The sequence below is a fragment of the Poeciliopsis prolifica genome, unplaced genomic scaffold (genome assembly GCF_027474105.1).
Source record: "Poeciliopsis prolifica strain line A6 unplaced genomic scaffold, Auburn_PproV2 SCAFFOLD019, whole genome shotgun sequence".
Taxonomy (NCBI): domain Eukaryota; kingdom Metazoa; phylum Chordata; class Actinopteri; order Cyprinodontiformes; family Poeciliidae; genus Poeciliopsis; species Poeciliopsis prolifica.
Genome location: NW_026562394.1, coordinates 3,391,624 through 3,408,298, shown reverse-complemented (window position 1 = coordinate 3,408,298; position 16,675 = coordinate 3,391,624).

The following is a 16,675-nucleotide window of genomic DNA, read 5'->3' as shown; positions in this document are numbered from 1 at the left end:
TTTCTCCATCTGTCTTTTTTTCAATCTTATTTTATTGTGCCTTTGGCAGTAAACCGTACATTAGTGTTGGGATACTAAAGTTTTTCTTATTATCACTTCATTTTTGATTGAATTTCAGTGTACAGTAGTACAAGTGAATGTGCACCATTGTTGTTCTGACCACAACTCTCATCATTTCTCAATTCACAATCTTACACCTGGAGATTATGACCCCTGAGTGGCCTTTTTCCCCCCTGTGCATTATTATAAATTTGTATGTAGTGATGCATCAAATAGTCAGCTAATATTCAGAATAAAAACAGATTGTCAGTCCAAATCCTGAAAAGTTTTTATTTTTGCTTTATTTTTTCTTAAATGCATATAAGCTGAAGGAAACCCGGTTTCCTTTTCTGTCTATAAATGCACCAAGAAAGTGTCCTGTATTTAATTTAGCTGACCCAAACTAAAGGTTAAGCATGTACACTTTGATGCATGCTTTATGATGAGCTTTTGATATATTCTCTTGGATTTGAAAACTCTTAACTATGTCACAGTGTCTATAGCCCAAGTATTTTAATCTCTGATCTAAACATGAAGAAAATGACTTTGCATATGTTTTAGCCAGGTCACACCTGTAAAACAAAAAGATAAAAACAAATAGTAGTTAGGATTGGCCTTTATCGCCTCTATCAGTTTGGGCAACTGAATTTCTCTTCGGAGTAATAGTTAGTTTGTAGCTTTTAGCTCTGCAAATCTTCAGCTCATATTGTAGTAACAATAGAATATATATTTTTTACCTTTTGTCAAAGAATACTTTGGTTTACTTAAGTTGTTGCTCCACAGTAGCTTATTCCACTCCATTCTGAGTCCATTTTTAGTGAACTAATGTCTTTGGATTTGTGTTTTAGAAATATTATGAACCGTTGTCTTGTTTCTAACCCTTAACCCAACTTTCTGTAGTTTAAAATGTTGGCTAGGAAAAGATTGAATATTGGTTCACTCCCAAATATAATGTTTTAAAAAAATGTTATTTGGCATTGATGATCTACATCGGGGGAATCACTTCCAGTGGTTGTTGGACAATTCACTGAAATGAGGTTCATCTTTGAACTTCGGTGTAAACAAAACAAAGCAGTCACAGTTGATTCAAATCCAAAACTTTATTTATGGTTACTTGAGCTCTGTTGTGGTTCCTTGTACTTTTTCCCCTTAAAGCAGATTAAAACTTTTTACTAATCTTATTTTCATGCTAAAAGGCTTTTTTTCATCTTTCGGTGCAAATTTTGGGGAGGTTTCCTTATTAAATTATCCATGACATAAATAAAATGAGCAGCAGATGCCCGCCCAGCTCTGTCCGCCTGAACTGTTAATATCTGTCTGATTTGAACTTGTTTGTACGTGCATGTGTGGGCATGTGTGTCTGGACATATGACTCAGACTGTCTCCATAATCCTTGAAATAGGTTTGACTAACTAGTTTGTTCCTTTAGTTCACTACAACTGAAAGTGCAACTGAGTCATAAAGTAGACACAATAGCACAATATTTTCCTGGATGAGTGTGTGCGCACTGCTGTGTGATAAAGCATGCACACACTCAATTTACTCCATTGAAGGTCTGGGCCTTTTGTGCCCTCATATCGGCCTCCCACTGTTTTAAATCATGTCTCGTGTTTTTGGAAAAACACACCCATCACAGTTCTGTTTTCGTAACTCAATGAGTCATTATATATAAATAGGGTGTAATGGCATGTTTTTTAACGACTGACCTGTTGCTCAAATATAATGTAGCTCTGATTATTTGGTGACTGTGAATGTGTTTAGGTGGGATTGTTCCACTAAAGATGTGGCTTTTCAGTACTTTACCCATGTTTACAGTGCTTTACCACAAACTTCAGTGGATTTTATGTGACAGACCAGCACAATATATTGCATTACTGTGAAGTGAGAGAACGGTCAAAATATTGTAGAAATAAAAATTGGGAAAGGGTGTGTATTTACCAGGTTTCCCCCAGAAAACCTGATAAGCCCTGTGGTTGGATGCATTCAACAGTCGATCATTCAGTGGTCTGTTGTGTTTTGAGTTAAAACATGTTTAAAATTTACAAATTTCAAGCTATCACTTGCTAATTACATATTATTGAAAGTTTGGAAGAGTAATATCTGAACAGCAATTATACAGTCTTAAAAAATGCAGACATTTTTTAAAAACTTAAATAAATAAGCAATGCTTAGCCTGGAGGGAGCACAAGTAAAGCCTGGTGGCCCGCCAGGCTGATGATACTGGGGAAAACCCTGTAGTCCATCTCAGAAAAATGGCTAAAACACAAAAAAGGCTCTTCAGTTGAAGTAAATATTTTTACTTGAACTTTATGCTGTAGTTATAGCTTCTTTTGTGGACTATTATTTGTCCAAACTGTAATGCTTTTAAACAATGCTCAACTTTAATGTTTTCCATTTTAACTGTAGTTTTTTTTACATCTTTCAGACCTATAGGTGTATTGTTATTCCAGTCTGACCCACAGAAGTGCCAGAGGTTGTCTGTTGCAGATGTTTGATATGTTTGATTGATATGAATTGATTCATCATGAAACAATTGTGTTTGCAGCTTATCTTAATAGCTTTGCTGAATGGTGAACCAGGAAGGAAGATGCGTCAGGCAGCCAAGAGTTATGTTTGCCTCATGAATATTTGGCTACCTTTTAAAATTTGGATGGCTGAGAATCTGTGTGTGAGGAAAACTAAAACAGTCATACAGTTTTTTTTCCAACTATGTGTTGGCTTACAATATTCAATGTGTAATTATTTACAAATCTTTTTTGTTCACAATCTGCTCTCCTGATTTAAAGCTGCAGCTTGTACCATTCATTCACTTTATTTTAGTGTTTACTACGATGTTTATTTTTACAGTCGGCATTAGCTAAGTAGCTTTTTTCAATAATCATCAGGTTTATTTAGAATTTATTATTTACTGTTGTGTTGCTCTGATATAGCCTGGAATAGGTTTGTCGTTAACCTCTATTTGTTTACTGTCTGCATCTGACTGACTCTTTCAGACCAATTACTCCCATTTCACAGCTTTAGATCATTGGCTCTTCTCTTCCTTTCTCCTCCTCCGCAGACATGTGTAACAGTCTGGCAATGTCCGCATCGTTTTGGTATTTTTCAGAGTTGTGTGCTCCCCTCATTATTCATTGAAATAAGCTGCTGACGCAGTTTCCTGAGTGCAAAATGAAAAATATTAACTTGTTAGAGCGGAAAAGCATGACTGTAGGCTGCAGAAACTACGAGGACACATCGTCTGTGACATCACTACGGATTTCTAAAGGGAAGGTTTTACCCCAGGATCTGGGTTTGGTTATCAAAAGGGAGGGGTTTTCCCCTCACGACAGACTCTGTGAATCATTGCACTTCTTCGTCACACCCAGTTACACAGATGGGTGTGTATATTTTATTGTTTAGTTACTGTCATAATAACTTTGAAAAATTTTTGCGCATCTTAACGGTTGTCTGGAAATGTCTAGGCAGTGTTAGAAAACTAACACTTAAATAGCACATAATGTTTTATAATCATTAATTTTTATTGGTTTATTTATTATTAATTGTGGAGACAGCAGCACAGTGCTGCGTTGATTAGTAGAGCACAGGAGGATATTTTTCTGGTTTTGCCCCAGACTAAAAGCAGCAACATATCAGGAGTGAGTGCCTATGTGCATGTTGTCTTGTCTTGCTTCGTGTTATTCTTGGTTTTCTTCTGTCCTTTGATTCTGCGTGACCCTAAACAGAAAAAGACACCTGCAGAACATGGATGGATGAATAAACAATTAATTATTGTTGGGTGTTGTACTTATTTGTTTCATTAGAAATAAAATTTTAAATCCAAAACATGTAATCTCATGTCCTTATAAAATTTATATGAATGTTTTGTTTTACAAGTTTCATACTTTAAAATTAAAACGATATATATGTTCTTTGTCCATTTGACAAAACTCAAGTCCGAATTGTTTTTGTACTACATTCTGCATGTAGACAGGACCCTCACTGCTACTGCTTGAGTTTTGCTCATGTTATCTTGATTAACAAGTAATTAGATTGTCACACTATACAAGATGGTAATATTCGAAGAGATTATACAATTGATAATTATAGTTTTAACTGTAATTACCATGTTGTGACTGTGTTTTTGTTATGATTATATATTTACCCAAATTGGTGTAACTGTTTTCTCCCATAATTAGCTTTTTTTTATTGTCACACATCTTTTGGACTGACTTGGACATTCAAGAAAATAAACCGACTTGAAAAATGCATTAAAAAAATAATCTGAAAGGAAGAAATTTGTTGCCATTTAAGATAAAATAAAAAAATAACTGCAAGTGGTTCCAAATATTTTATTTTTAAAATTTGTTCCCTGCCTACATAAAATGTTAATTTTTTAAAATGTTATTAGAACATAACAAAAATGCAGTGGTACCCTCTGATGAAGGCAAAAATATGACAATAGTAAAATAATCACAGAAAGATTCAAATATAAATGAAAGCAAAAGATAAATAGGTCAAAAGTCAGCAGTCTCCCCTGACACACTTCTCTCCGTCCACCTTGCTGACATGTTAAACGTTGCTTGTCTCGCTGGTTGATCATTGAGGTATTTGCCTAAAAAACAAACCAGCTGCAGGAAAACCAGAAAAACCTTTCTGGGCTTCAGATGTTCACACTGTCAAATATAGCATTTCATATTTCTTTAAAAAGGTACTTAAGATATAATTTTGTTGTGTTGCAACAAAATTATATCTTAAACACCTTGTGATTTTTCAACTGCAGTGAGCACATGGCCTTTAATCTGCTTCACAAATTCTGTACAATTTTAAACTGATAGGAATCTCCACTGTGCATTTTAACTATACTGCATAAAAATTTAGGGAAAAAAATGCAAAAATTTTCCCAAATATCAAAATATTCTAATGCCTTTGAGATACTTTTTCTATATTTTTTTTCAACTTAATAGCAAATAATTATGACCTAGTTTTGATATATAACATCTTACTGTATTCAGTACAACCAACTTCAATGTTAACTAAAATCTTTCATAGAGAATATGAAGATTTGTGTACAATTTCAGTGCAAGAATCAATTTATAAATACAACTGTTTTCTTAAAACAAACTTCTGAAAAAAATTTGCACCTTGAAATAATTAATCTGTCAATGTTTAGGTTTATTAAATGAATTTATCTTGAACATTTTAGCTCAGATGACTCGCTCTCAGACTATGGGTGAAAATCTATTGGTCGTTCATTACAACATTACAAATACAGTCTTTTGAAAAAAACTAATACTTTTGCAATATTAACTTATCCATATCACACTGCCACCTAGTGTTGGGTGCACTGTCTTTGAACGATGTTAAAATAGATTTTATCAATGTACTCTTTACTACAGATTTTGCTATTTCTAGCTAGCAGTTAATTTTTTCCTAGTTAACCTTCAAAACACATAGCATGTCTTCTTTTTCAGCTTCTGTTGGTAGATGTAGCATGCCATTTTAATGTACTCCTTTACATGCACAGTTGTACTTTTCATATTCACGAGGAGCTTATTTACCTTTATTCTCTGCCAGTTACACATTAGACAGTCATACAGTTGTTGAATGTTGTCACTTGTCATAAGTCTTTTCTGTCTTTACGGTTTCACAACTCTTTGTTTGTGACCTACTGATATCAGTTATATTAGATGTGAAGATAAATGCAGTGAGACTTTAGGATCACGCGCAGAAGTCGGACGCTCAGCTGACTAAGTGTTTCACTGTTGCTGGTGCCAGAGGAGTTGTTCCAAGTATTTTAGAAAGTGCTTACCTACTGATATTTTCACACACACAGCCCACCTCTCTGGTTTGCAAAAATATGTCAAGGAGAGAAAAGAGATCAACCGAGTAGCAAGTGTTTGAAGAAAACATATCTTCTTGTTGTTGGTATTGGATAAGGGAAAGACTCAAAATGGTAGAGAGTCAATAGCAGGTTGAATACAAACAGAAATAACATTTTTGAATACACAAGCATCAAACGTGGAAGCTGATGAATACAGCTGCCAAGGACTTCACTGGGTGCCACTGCTTTCAGCTAGCAACAGGAAACTGAGGCTACAATTCGCAGAGGGCCTCCTAAAAATGGCCAATAACAGACTGGGAAAAAAATTGCAAGTTCTCATTTGAGCTTTTATGTGGTGAACATTTTCTTACCACACTTTGGACCCCTTAGAACCACCTGAGCATCGTTTAACTTTACAACCACCTTCAGATTGCTACTCCTGGCAGGATAAGAACCATGGCTGAAAATTCAAATAATCTCAAGCTGGTTTCTTCAAACTGACAGTCAGTACACTGTACTCTAATGGTCTGCACCAATCTCTGGTCACCAGATCAAGAGGTTTGCTCCATGAATGTCCAGCTATCATGTCTAAACGGATCAACATCTCAAAGGAATGCTTCTTGTTGAATCTATGCAAACATTTCTCAGACCAAATGTCATGCCCTAAGTGCATTATTGACATGCAAAAAATGAAATAACAGCCCTTCAAATATAATAGGATTCCAAAAAATGCGTTGATGATATTCATAGTGTGCATGCTGATATGGTGATGACAATGTATTGAACACCCCAGGGGTCTTTCCAATAAGTGCTGTCAAGTGTTATGTTGACACAAAGGGGCTGCTGGCTTAAATGTAAAAAAAATGTTGCATGGGTCATAGGAAAGTCATTTTAATCCCAAAATAATAGTGACATCAAAAGCTAAGATTACAGTATGGAAACCTTAGACTGGAGCTGTAAATGCTTGTTGTAACGCTCCTGCAGACTTTCTCTTGCCAACTGAAGTCTATCTATAAGGCCTCTGCAGAACTGGCATCAGTCATGCGTCCAAGCACTCTATTTAGAGGGGAATTAGAAATCCTGAGAAGCTGTTAATCACCACAGTCATTCACATTCCTTATAGACTCTACTCAGCTCAGGACCTCTATGCTCAGGGAAGGGGCACAGTCTGGGGGAAGCTGGGCCAACGCTGCTGGACTCTATGGTCTTTAATTAGAGTGAGCGCTTGGCAGGGACTGATGGAGGAGAAAGGCTCTCAGGATGTTAGTCCTGGGTGAGAGGGTTCTCACACAAAACACTGGCTTTTCATTACTGCACTACTCACTCAGTTTGTGTGTAAAGTATGGTGTATATGTGAATGCGCGCCTGCGTGTGTATGCATGTGTGCATAAGTCGGAGAAAGTGAGAAAATGCGTGTGTTTGTGCGTGTGCGGATGTGTATGCACATTGGAGCGTGTACATGAGCTTCCTTACCTCATTGCTCAGGCATTCCAAAAGAGAAAGTGGTGTGAAGTGAAAGGGCGGCTCTCACAGTGTGGGTATTCATGGACTGGGCCCCCGTGGGCCAGCCAGGGCTCCAATGTTCACAGACAAAGCCTCTCCAGCGGGACCCAGACACACTCACACAGCAAGGGGAGCAAAAGAAGGAGAGGAACACAGAGAAGGAAGGGAAAAGGTAACAAGGGGAGGGAAAATGGAGAAGGACAGGGGAAACCGTCTGTGTGGCAGCACCCCCTGTCTCCCAATAGTGCAGGTGTGATGGGTTGTCACTGATAATAGACCGACTCAAACTCGCTGAACTCCCAAGTTTTATTTTAAGAAAAATCCTGACTGGCGTGTATCTTTCTGCATTTCCGTCTTAGGTTGTGGTATTAAATTTTCCCTGAAATTCTTCTCTAAGTTACCTTTAAGAGAAGAATGTGGACTCTGATCTCCACCTCTTCTTTTTGTTTTACTTCTGTCGGCAGATTTTATAAATCTATCCTCCTCCCTCCTGTTAGAGCTGACCACTCCCTCTCTCCTTACATGAGCCAGTCCTCTCCCTCCTCCAGCCCTCGCTGCTCCTTCTAGCTTTAAGCCAGCAGCTGGAGCTCTTACAATTCAGAGAGTTTATTCCACTTGGCCGTACTGTCAATGTTCCCCCTGCCTGGCCCCTTCCCTAGATCGGGTAGCCTGGTTCACTGTGTCCTTAAACAACCCGAGTGCATGTACACGAAAGAGGCCCCAGATTGGGGAGGCCCATCTTTAATCCCTGGCTTTTCTAAAGGAACTCACAGTGAGCAGTCTCTGTGCAGATTTCTTTGTTGACAACTTACTCCAGTATGTCTGTTCTCTGCAATTACATTATTAAACTTGCCAGCATGCAAACGGGCGTACATTGTAACCAGGTGATGTTGGTTAATTAATGCAAACCGATTACAAAGATTCACTCTTGTATTTAATTTTTTAAAGCAGTGAATTAACAGCAACGTGAACAAACTGGTCAAAGGACTTCAAGTAAAGACGCAGATTGATTCACTGCCAGTGGAGATCTTTTCTTCCTTTCTGCTGAACCAGTATTGCTAATGGATTGTAAGATGTTGGTGACTGAACTGAAGAAGTCATGGTCACTATGCTGTCTGAAACATTGGACTCAAGAACCAGTTTAGCTTATTTTTCCCAGTTTTTCACTCTTAACAGAACACAAAGTTGTTGTTTTTTTTGTTTTGTGGATTGTAAAGTATTTTCAGTCTATTGAGATAACTGAGATAACATTTCTTTTGAAGATTAATTTTCAAATGTTATTTAGTGGTGTAAGAATATTAGTCTATTTGGTATTTTTGATAGTTTATTAGGTTACAATGTGTGGCAACATGCCTTCAGTTTATGTGTGCAGTATCTTATTTTAGGAGAAAGTACTGTTCGGTCCCTGTACAACCTAACCTAAGAGCTTGGTCCACATCCAGTGAGAATTAGACTCTGTGAAAGTTGGCCGGTGTCACCGATTCTGTTCATAACCTTTATGGACAGAAGTTCTAGGTGCAGCAAAGGTGTTGAGGGGATCCATTTTGGTGGTCTTATGATCGTTTCTCTGCTTTTTGGGAATGATATGGTCCTTTTGGCTTCATCAGATTGTGATATCCAGCTGTTACTGCAGTTTTTCGCAGCCACATTTGAAGCTGATGAGGATCAGGTCATGCAAATCTAAGGTGGATCTGAAGGACTGGACTTGGGCACCACTACCTTGGAGAATATTGATATAGTTTATTGTAAATATCTAGTGAATACTTGAGTCAGAAACACCAGGCTTTCCCCCAGAAAACTTGCTAAGTCCAATGGTTGGGCTCCAAGGCAGTCATTCATCCAGCCTGCCTTGTTTTTGAGTAGAAAAATGTTTAAAGTTGACATGAAATTTGAAAATATCACTTGATGAACAATGTGTAGCTTGGTGGGAGCACAAGTAAAGCCTGGTGGCCCGCCAGGCTTATAATACACCTGAACCGATATAGTGCCTTCACCAGATTCCAATTGCCAGCTGATTTCTACTTACATCTTTGCTTTGTCATGAAAGGAAATATACATTTTGTGTGTTCTTAAGTTTAAAAGAATATATGAGTTACAGTAAATTGTCATTTACATATTGTCTATATTTGGAAATCCTATTAAAAATGAACAATTTAAAAACATTTTTCATGATTAAAAAGGCTTTCAATATAACAATATATACCTTTAACTGGACTGTAAATGATTGGCTAATGGATGTAGGAATACATAAGGCACAGTAGAAATCATAATGGCTTTATAATCCTTTTGACTCCTGATCCCTTTAAATCCCCCTTGAGTATAAGGCCATGACCCCAACATCTGCCAGCGCTGACAGAAGGAGCAGCAGTGGCAACGTCTGAGTTACTCCAAAAAAACATGCTCCCTTTAAAGTGAAGGAGAAAACCCCTGCGTTTGCTGTCTGATGGAGTCTCACAGGGCAAGATGTATGATGAAACCTGTGCCTAGGTTAGCAGCAATAAGATTTTATTTTGGGTTTTGTTTCAAAAGTTGTGAGTGAAATTTGAAACTTTCAGTCTCCTTCCATTTTGCCAAGTGTAGTTTTGCAAAGGATGCAGTTTTGGAGTCGACAGCATCAGTCGACAGTTACTTGAGATTGTTGTGTGAGATCTTACACCTGGTGTCAAAAAGTCGGGTGTCTTAACACTCTGGGATGCAGTGCTTCTCTGAAGGATGGTTTGTGACTCCGAACTTTTCCCGTTAGCCCTGCAGACACTCTGTTGTTGCTGGGATTGTGGATTTGTATTCAGTTCCAGATATGATTTAAGAGAAAGTGTGTTTTTTTCCTCTCTCTAAGTTAACAGTGGCCAAATATACTGGAAGTGATGTGAAATTACAATCGAAAAGGGTAAGGCTAACCCTTGAAATAGTAAATCTATCTCTGTTGGAGGGCACTAGTCAATAATTACGGCTTCCAAAATGCATCTAAGAAATTGTGATTTGTGTTTTCTGACAGTTTTCTGTTTGTGTTAAACTTTCCCAGAATAAAGTGTGAAGGTTGTAACATTCAGGAAGATTTCTACAGTCAAATCAGGAATTTGACTGTAGTCCATCTGACCATCCATTCTTCCTTAATTCTTTCTAAACTTCATTGATTTTTCCTAAACTTATGTTATTCTCTTATTGACCACTTACTATCGTCTAGACATAGCTCACTACAGTTCAATGGGATGATTTTAGTCTGATAGATTAGCTATTTACTAATTTTATGCATTTTGTGATGTTGTTTACTCTAAACGTCTTACATTATATAAAGGTTAATGTAAGAAGTTTAGGTCCTTCTTGTTTTAAAAGGGTCTTTCTACATTTTCTTCCTGTATATTATGGTTATTTATTTGTTCGCCTTCCTGTATGCAGCAGTGCATGGATGGATCACTGGTTTGATGTACCGAAGTGAAGCTGTTTGTCTCCATCCTGTGTGTTCTGAGATCTCCTTTGCTGCAGACGGTCTGGGGTGCAGAGATGTTGTGGGGAGTGGGGGAGGTGGGCAGCGGACATGGCGGCAGGCCAGAATCAATTGCCAGTGTAATGAGATGGCCCAGTGCCAGGTAACCATGGAGCTATCCTCTTTCCCTGTCTACAAGTGCAGAGTTCAAAATTAAACTGAATGAATGAGAGAGAAAGGCAGGAGGGAGGGGAAGGAGGGCAGGGAAATAAGGGTCTGAAATGGCAGGAGTGGAGGGTGAGAGAAAGAAAGAAATACCAAAAAAAGAGGGTGGTTGATGAGGCACTGTGGACTATTTCTAAACTCCTCAGTAAAATCCGTCTTGAACCTTTACTTGGGGAAGAAAGATGGAAGGAACGAAGATCCAGCTTAAGATAAAATCCGAAAATTATTGTTTCTGCATCTGCCACATTAAATCAGACATATCAGAAAAAAATATTTCTTATTTGTTGTCCACATTTAGATTCTATCTTCTTAAAGAATTGCTTTTTTTCCCCGTCAAATTTTTTGCATTTGCCCGTGCCTCCCCCTGCACCTCCAGCCCACGCCCTTCCCGCCTGTCACAGAAGATGTGTTAATACAGAGAATTTGGCTGCATTCTTTAAGTGATTAGTAGCAGCACGTGGAGACCAGAGATGAATAGAAATTAAGCAATTAATACAGTAATTAGATCTTTTTCTTCTTCTTGCAGCCTTACCCCTGCTATGTCCTTGTGCTGTAAAGGAGCAGTTTGCCAAAAAATAAACTTTCTCACTCTGATTTTGTCTCATGAACAGTTAGACTCTGCTGCTGTCCTGACACATTTAAAATGTTTTCACAATTACTTTATATGTGTCAAGCAGAATGACCTTCTGTATTGTTTTAAGTAAAATAAAGGTATTATTTTTGCATTAATAATGAGCAAATGTAATAACAGCCAGCTAGGCATTGTTGAAATAAGCCTTATGGTACATGCTGCGTGTCCTGTTAGCATTTTGTGCTTCAAGGTCTGTTTATACTAATTTGACCTCTCCTTTGATGCTGCATGTTTTCTGCTGAGTGGCTTTTAGAGAAAGGGAGCCTATAGTTAGACAGAACGCTCCATCTGTACAGTGAGAAGCATGTTCGGCCTCGTGGCCTGAGAAAAATGTAGAGGCACTGAAACGGGCTAGACTTTGAGACTTCTGAGTGCACGCTGTCAGAGACGAGACAGTGGGCCAAGATGTCTGTGGTGTGGATTAATGGGGAGGACTGGAGAAAGGGTGCCGCAGTTGTGCGTGAGCAGAATATTTGATGGAGGCAGCGAGAGGAGGGAACAGTAAGGGACAAGGCGCAGCAAGAAACGGGTTTGGTGAAACGGGGGATATGGACAAAAAAATGGGCCAAAACCTCACAATGCAAACATGTAGACTGGCGGTATGAATAAAAAAATGTTGAGTAATTAATACAGTTGCTGTCTGAGGTCTAGTAGTGATGATTTATTTTACTCTCTTGTCTGACTGAGCATGATTGTAATGTATTTAAACATTTAAAGATAAATAATATATTTAAATAATCACAAACTGATACATTTTAGGTAAGCTCAGTGTAGACAATATAAACAAGAACAACAAGGCAGAAAGGTTCTCTACTTTATAACTGTATCTAGTAATGCTGTTAAACTTTCATTATTATAACTGCACAACCTTATAGACTTGTTTAAGAAATACTTTGACAATAATCCACACTTTTAGATATAGAAGTTGATTTTTTTATTATTATTATTATTATTTTATTAGTTTTTTTCATTAGCTTCTCATGCAGACAGATGTATGTAATCTGTTTATGTTTGTTTTTGGATCAAGGCAGCAGAGGCTTAAATTAATATCAGTGTATAAAGTGTTCTGCTGGCTTTCATTAAAATACTTTCATATGTGCAATTCAGAGCTGTCATTTTGTTGATCCCAAGTAGAATTTGCATATTGGTGTGAAAATTAAACAGGTTGTATTGTGAATTAATTGATGTCAAACATTTGAAATCAGGCGTTTCCGGTTCCCTTCCATCTCGAATGTCAGTTTGTCCATAGGTACCGAATATTCCTGAAAGAAATTTACTTCCATTTAAGGCATCAGGAGGTGGGAAATCTTCCTGATGTTGCTTTGCTAAGTTTATTTATGGGACTTTTTCCCCTCCTTGATTTGGCAACCAGTTTGAATTACTTTTGTTCAAACTCTCTGCTAAAGATGGACAGAAATCCTGCCTAATACATAAAAGAAAAATGTGTTGTGGTTATACATTGAATATTACGTCAGTGCTCTTTTTTTTTCAGGATAATCTTATTTGTGCTCTAAAGATATTAAACTTTTGGAAAATAAAGATTTGGATTCTTGTGGACTTCTCATTCCTCGTACATTAAATCTTCTTCTGCTACAATGATCGTGTTAAAAACAGAAGCAACAATAAAAAACATGCCAACTTTATCACAGTCCTGAGTGTAATCTGGTGTGTGTGTGTCTATTAAAGCTTGACAAAGAAACATGAAGGCGTTTCCACTTATTTTATGTGATTTATTATAGTCTGGTTACCAGATTAAACTCCTACAGTCTGTTCTATCCTCAGCGGAGCACAGACCCACAAGAGCACACGGAGTGAAACCAGATAATAGACTGCTCCAAGAAGAAACAGCCGAGGGGAAACGTATGAGTAGTTCTCAGCAAGCTGTTGATTTATCACAAATTTATTACAGAAATATGCTTTAAGGTCACTGAAGAGCAAGAAATATTGTTGGGTTATCATCTGCTGACAGTGCATCAAAAGGTCAACGTTACACGTAAAGAGTCAGCTTTTTATGTGGAAAAGACAAAAGTGCAAAAAGGAGAAAGTGTGTTCGGGCTTTGAATTTAAAGTTTTATATAGTGATGCACCAGCCATGTTTTTCAAAGTCTATGCTGATTTCTAGGGGTCTTTTAGATCTGACCAATTTTTTCACCAAATATTATAAAAGAACATAAAGCAAATATAAGTAATAATATATATCCCGAACCTTTATCAAACTCTCAATTAACATGTTTATCAATTATGCTTGTTTTGCCATTTTTTTTGTTTTTGTTTGGTTGTTTTTATTGGGTTTTTGTGTCTGGATGTTTGCTGTTGTATTTGCTTTTATTCATGAGGACTGTTTTCTTTTGACAATAGTGTCAATTCAAGACACTATTGATTAATGTTTTAAAACAATGGTTGGTGTTCTTAGTTTTGATGGATTTGATTAATTAGAAATTTTCAAAAAAATTCAGTATTTGACCTGCTGATCATCTATTAGAGCCGATCAAGGAATAATTGACCAATTCTGAGCTCTGGCAGATTTATTGATTCAGTAGTAGTTTTAAATGAGTTGATATCAATTTTAAACCCTTTACGTCCTAAATTTAAAATAGATATATTGGATATCTTTGCATATTTTAATTGTACATAGTTCTTTAAATGTCCTGTGAGTAAATATGTATTTGCCCATTTATCTATAACAACTGGAACTCTCAATATCTAGCAAGCTATTTTTTGTAATTTATCATCTATTGAAAGAGCGCCCCTCAGATTAAATTCACTCCCTGCTACAGCAGGGGTGAAATTACCGTAATAACCCAATATTGGCTAGAAAGTGCAACATCATCCCTTTTAGAAAGCGCTGGAAATTTTTTGCAACATGTCGCCGGCGCTCCATTTAGGACATAGAGGGTAATTTATAGGACATTTTGTCAAGTTATTATGATGTAAATGCTGCCAGAATAAGAGTAACTGAATAATTTCTGTGGAAATTATCATTATTCAGAGTACAATGTACAGTAGAGCAGGCAAAATGAAGAGTATTGGGGTTCAATATTTGAGTAAATGAATAAGTACTTTCATTCTTTTGCAAAGGTAAAACAAACCATCTTTCTGATGCAATAAAGACTTGTCTTTAAATATTTGATAACAAACGTCATCTGAACTCTTGGATCAGCAAACACATGTACCAAATACTTGATAATGTGCCGGATAACCTTGGGAGCTGCTGCATCCGTACTGAATACCATTCTCTGTTCTCACAGCGATAAGAGCGTAAACCAACCAAAACCAAACCAAAGTTTCCTTTCAATTTCTCTTTGCATCTTTGTACAGTAGAATGTTTGTTTGTTTTTTTCAAAATGTAGTGGGAGTTAGCTAATTTCACTTTTGTAAACAAATTATGCAAAAAATTTTTTGCATCCATCTCATTCTTTCTCCAAAAATTCACCAATAGTGCTGTTATGTGTCCATCTTAAATTTGCACTCATTCACAAGTTGAGGGATTACTGTGAAAGTTTTACAACAGAAGCAATGAACCGGCGTTCTGGTCCTTCATTAACAACTTTAAAAATAATTATCATAAAAACTTGAAGCGGTGACACAAGACCACTCATTACAGTCGCCCCAATCAGACATTTTTGGGCGATAATGATTTCTTTCAGGTCTACTCTCCTGATTATTATTTTTTTAATCCCAAGTATTATGCGACATAAAAAAGAAAATCTGTGCCACAAGTAATTTGAGAGGTAGAGGTTTTGAGTCCAATAAAAATGAAGGTGTTTCAAGACTAACCCTACTAATGAAAAAAACCCTGTGAATTTTGTTTAATGTAAAAATATATACATATGTTGTTTAAATGTATGAGATTTCCTATTTCCCTCAACTAAAAAACCAACTAAATATGTCTGTAAAAGTACAAAGTTCTCCTGTCCAGGATTTTTACTCATTTGCATCCATTAGCAAAAGCTGTAGATTGAAGAAAGTTTTTAAAGGATCAAATCATTGCAATAAAAATAGGTATTAGGGCAAAGATGCACAGTAATTCAATAGTGCTACATGTACACCATAAAACTGTAACCATTAAAAAGAGGGATTATGAAACATCAGTCAAAGCCATATGTATTTTCCATTAAAATTTACTGAATATAAAAACGCAATGCATTTGGCAAGGTTTAATGTTTTTATTTCACCAAAAATCAGAAGTGTGTTGACTTTTTATATCTGATTTACGTCCTTAACCGTTATTTATTTTAAACTCAGAAGAAAAGTGTGTGCGTGCATGCTGGTTTGTGTGTTTTCATAGAGAGGATATGTGGGATGTTGTTAGTTTAGTTGCATTTACTTTAGGAAAGCAAAGTTCAGTATTTGACCTGTCCATCACCAACTGGAGCCAACTAAGGGAAACTTAATACATTTCAATTGTTCGTCAGTTGATCGGTGCGTCTTTGTCATTCGGGTTCGATTGATTCTTTAAACTTGTAAAATGGCTCTAAATACTATGACTGAAAAGAAATCTCATGATTCCTAAATAAGTCATTTTATTTGACCTCCATATTGACTGGTTAACTGCAGTAATTGCATCAGGCTAGAGGACAGAAATGTACTCTGAGTGTATTGTTTGTTTTTGTTTGCATCCAAACAATGTGACGTCATGGTTGAAAACTGAAAGGTGAAGATGTCAATTGATGTCTGAATGTGGTTTTGCTGGATGAAATGAGTGAAACATGGCTGACTTTTAATGTCCTTGCGCAAGCTAAGTTTAGACCTGGGCTCTAAATAAAGTCAAAGAAACCTGGTCAACCTCGAATAGTCTTTCTGGAGACACCCATCGACCTTCAATGCTTGAAACATAATGTGTAAAACAGCGAGGTATTTACTTCTACCTATTGTTGGCACCTTTCTGGTCCATTTTTTCCCAGGCTCTCGGCGTACCTTTAAGAGGTTACCTTGTTTTAGGTTTGTTGTTGTGCCCATGTTGGTTACTCTGCTTTCTGCAACCTTCTGTTTCTGGAGAGGCCCTTCTCTGTGGCTCTGGCAGGGTTCTTGGCAATATCCTGAAAGTCAAATC